A 4,654-nucleotide genomic window follows, 5' to 3' on the forward strand; every position below is an offset into this window, starting at 1 on the left:
TGAAACCTAAGAGCCTAGACTAGAAGCTAGTATGTTGGTCCTCAGGCTCAAGAGTTAGAAGAATCAGATACTGAAGATGGTGACAGAGCGGGGGTTGCTGAAAAGAGAGGGCTTCACTGAAAGTCTACACAAAGAGCATTTGGACTCCAGACCCCAACTCTCCCCTCTGCAGTCAAGGGTCTACCCTCCCCACCTTCACAAGAGGCAGGAGGTTTATTCTCTGGAGCCACTGAACCAAGCTTGAGATGCCTAATCGTTAGGCAGTAGGCACTGTGTTGGGCACAGCTCAGGTGCTGAAAGCAAAGTAGAGGCATTAAGTAAAACTCTGTGTACAGAACCACATGATACTGGGCCTGGCCCAGTGGCTCGTGCCTGTAATCCCAGCACTTTGGGAGGCCGAGGTCGGGGAATCACCTGAGGCCAGAAGTTCAAGAGCAGCCTGGCCAACATGGTGAAACCCCATCTTTACTAAAAATACAAAAATTAGCCAAACATGATGGTACGTGCCTATAATCCCAGCTACTCAGGAGGCTGAGGCAGGGGAATCACTTGAATCCAGGAGGCGGAGGTTGCAGTGAGCCAAGATCACGCCACTGCACTCTGTACAACAGAGCAAGACTCAGTCTCAAAACAAAAAAAGAACCACATGATCCCAGCCCAGCTCCAAGGATGTCTGCAAACCTCTATGAAAACCTCTACTCCCTTCAAAAAGGAGCACCCAGGAACAGTAAGCGCTGTGAACACCCTTCCTACGGAGCCCAGGAAACAGTCAACATCTCGGTGGCAACTATGATGCCCCAAAGACCAGAGGCCCATTCCCAAACATTTTAGACCGCCTACATTAGCCCCTTGTGTCCCCACCTCAACAAATGACACATTGCGTTTCCTAACAAGAGGTGGGTGGGTTCCCTGGCCATTTTTCATCTTGTTTAGAAAAAAACAACACAGATGTATATTTTTCTCACATCCAAGCATTGTGGCTGTCACACTTGTCTTTGTTCAAACTATTTCTTCTGCCACAAGTGCCCTCCAGCCCCTCATCTTCCTGGTAAAATCTTCATTCCAAGAACATCCAGAAGGTTGTCTTCTTTCTCTAGTTTTCCTTTTTTCTCTTCCACTTGGCAGAATTAATTACTCTTGTATGTTTATTCCCATAGCTCTTTCAGCTTACCTTCAAGACAGCATTTTGTTCTACTGTACCCTTGTCATTACCTTGGGTGTGTGTATCTGTACTGGATTATGAACTCCTTGGTGGAAAAAAAAAAAAAAAAAGCAATGTGTCCTATCCTTCATTGAATCGCCAATATCTCCAATCTCTTGGATCAAAGTCTGATAAGAATCAGCTAGTGCCATCAAAGGACTAGCTATCATCTTCAGGAATTCCACAAAGCCTGAGGAGGTGCCTATGTATTGGGAAAAAATAGCATAGTATACTCCATGTAAAAATGCAACATGAAATATATTTATTACTTTTATGTAATAAAAAGCATGAAAGTTTCTTTTTTTTGAGACAGAGTTTTGCTCTTGTCGCCCAGGCTGGAGTGATAGGGCACGATCTCAGCTCACTGCAACCTCTGCCTCCTGGGTTCAAGCAATTCTCCTGCCTCAGCCTCCCGAGTAGCTGAGACTACAGACACAAGCTGCCATGCCCGGCTAATTTTTGTACTTTTAGTAGAGACAGGGTTTCACCATGTTGGCCAGTCTGATCTCAAACTCCTGACCTCAAGTGATCCACCTGCCTTGGCCTCCCAAAGTGCTGGGATTACAGGCGTGAGCCACCGTGCCCAGCCTGAAAGTTTCTTTAAGCTAGAAATAAGACCCTAGAAATATATGTACCCATGAGCTTCACTTCCATTCTTGGGGAAAAAATCACCGCCCAATCAATTCAGTAAACACTTTCAGAAAGCTTGGTCCTGAATAATAAACAGCATGGTTCTTAATAACTAACCCATTTGGATCATCTAGTTCCCCACATCAGAGGGACAGTTTTGGGAGAATAAGAAGAAGGGGAATTTAACAAAGCCCTTGCCAGCATCTTAGAAAGTACAGGACATGCTTGTAACCACGTGCTGGTTGTCTGACTACACAAGGAAGGCCTGGAAGAAGAGATCTCTAGGACTTTCTCTATGGCCTATGCTCTAGGCCTTATTGTTAATAGCAGCAACTACTCTTAGTGTGTTTAGCCCTGGAGGATCACAGCAGACGCCAATGAGAAACATCCCACTTGATATTGCCACAGTCCAGAGCAGTTGGACCCTTTCAAACAATTGTCTTTGACAATGAGCTCACCATCAAAAATCTTAACACCAGAGGAAACCAACGTCCTTCCTGAGAGGGATGCATTAAATACACAGAAAGGAAGAATTTATAGTACAGGAAGTAGGAGTAACAGAACAATCTGAAAGGGACTTTAAAATAAGTTTGGAGCTGGGCAAGGTAGCAAGAAGCTGTAGTCCCAACTACTGGGAGGCTGAGGCAGGAGGATTGCTAGAGCCCAGAAGTGCAAATTCAGCCTGGACAACATAGCAAGACCCTGTCTCAATTTTTAAAAGAATACAAAGGCATGCAGTGAAAAGAGTATTACATCATCCTGGACAAATCACTTTAAATGATATTAATAACTTTGTTTGAAATGTGTATACAGCTTGAGAAAGAATAGAATCTACAAGGCAAGAACAGGACATTATTTTTTAAATTATCTCCATATTTTTAAATGAGCTAAATGAAATAGTAGAGATGAAAATATTGAAGCTGGGCACAGTGGCTCACACCTATAATCCCAACACTTTGCGTGGCCAAGGTGGGAGGATCATGAGGTCAGGAGTTTGAGACCAGCCTAACCAACACGGGGAAACCCTGTCTCTCCTAAAAATACAAACATTAGCCAAGTGTGGTGGTGCATGCCTGTAATTCCAGCTACTTGGGAAGCTGAGACAGGAGAAGCACTTGAACTCAGGAGGCAGAGGTTACAGTGAACCAAGATTTCTCCAGGCCAGGTGACAGAGTGAGACTCTGTCTCAAAAAAAAAAAAAGGAAAGAAAAAAGAAAGGAAAATATAATCACTTGGATTTTCAATAGGTAGAACACTATTCTAGGGCCTGGTAGAAAGTATAGCTTTTAGACTCCATGTATATTCAGCTTATTTTATTTTATTTTTGAGACATGTTCTTGACCTGTCACCCAGGCTGGAGTTCAGTGGCACAATCATGGCTCACTAGAGCTTCAACCTCTTGGGCTCAAGCAATTCTCCCATCTCAGCCTCCCATGCAGCTGGGACTACAGGCACGAGCCACCCTAGTGTCATATTCAGCTAATTTTTCTTTTTCTTCTGCTGAGATGAAGTCTCACTTTGTCTCGAACTCTTGGTCTTGAACTCCTGGGCTCAAGCCAACCTCCCGCCTCAGCCTCCCAAAGTGCTGGGATTACAGGCATAAGTCACCACACCCAGACCCTGCATTCACTTTCAAAGAGTCTTTAACAGAGTTCTCCAGCCTGGATTCCTCACTAGGGTTCCTTCTCATACACCATTACCAAAAAAGTGTTGCATGCTACCGTGTGACCGGCATTAAGCTGGAAAGGAGGGGAGTGGTAAGAAAAATGAAGGCCAGTCTCTGCCCTTGAAGAATTTACTGCTTAGTAAGAAAGTGATTTCTGTGAGAGACGTACAATAATAGAATATACTCTAATGATGAAACCTGTCATTGTAACAGTTACCACGTGCCCAGCTCTATATAAAATGCCCACCCTATTGCATTTTGTAATCCTCATAACACTGTAAGATCAGTATCATCATCCCCATTTTACCATGGAGAAAACAGGTGCTCAGAAAGTTACAGTAACTTTCTCAGGTCAAACGAGTAGTAAATTTTAGAGTTAGAATTTCAACCCATGTCTTCTGACCCCAGCACCACCCACCCACCTCCTCTTTTTTTGCTACACTTGGCTGCGTTTGCACAAAATGCTTTCAGGGACTCGCTTCAACAGCACATCTACTCAAATTGGAACAATACAGAGATTAAGCATGACCCCTGCACAAGGATGACACGCAAATTCATGAAGCGTTCCTTAAAAAGAAAACAAAAAGTAAAGATGCTTTCAGAGCTTGCAGGAAGGAGAAATGGTTTGACCTCATAAAAGTGTCCGTCTTCCTCTTAATAGGAACCTTTTTTTTCTACACCATAATAAAACAATCATCACTCCGAGCATAATGTTTTGTCTAAAAAGTCAATAAATTATACATAAGTCATGGTTCCAACTTACAAGCAGCTTCTACTTTAGATAGAAAGTGAAGGGAAAACTATATCATGTGTAAATATTATAATATGTAAATAATATATGTGTAATGTATAAAAATGAATGCTAGGAAGAACAGTAAAGATAGTCAAATAGTCAAAGAAAGCAGCATGAAGGAAAGGATAAGAGAAGAAAAGCAAAGGAGTCAAAGAAGAATAGAAAGATCGTAGTGGGCTGGGGCAGTGGCTCACGCCTGTAATCCCAGCACTTTGGGAAGCAGAGGTGGGTGGATCACCTGAGGTCGGGAGTTTGAGACCAGCCTGGCTAACATGGTGAGACCCCATCTCTACTGAAAATACAAAAATTACCCGGGCATGGTGGCAGGTGCCTGTAATCTCAGCTACTCGGGAGGCTGACACAG

The 4,654-nt window shown here is 43.4% G+C and overlaps 1 non-coding gene across 1 annotated transcript; it reads left to right on the forward strand.

Moving 5' to 3' along the window:
* Window positions 1–3,968: 3,968 nt before the first annotated feature.
* LOC112426656 (U6 spliceosomal RNA) lies at window positions 3,969–4,073 on the forward strand. Its single transcript, XR_003018048.1, has one exon. It is a non-coding gene; the product is annotated as a U6 spliceosomal RNA (small nuclear RNA).
* The last annotated feature ends 581 nt before the right edge of the window (window positions 4,074–4,654 follow it).

Source organism: Macaca nemestrina, chromosome 16 (assembly GCF_043159975.1).
Source record: "Macaca nemestrina isolate mMacNem1 chromosome 16, mMacNem.hap1, whole genome shotgun sequence".
Classification (NCBI taxonomy): Eukaryota; Metazoa; Chordata; class Mammalia; order Primates; family Cercopithecidae; genus Macaca; species Macaca nemestrina.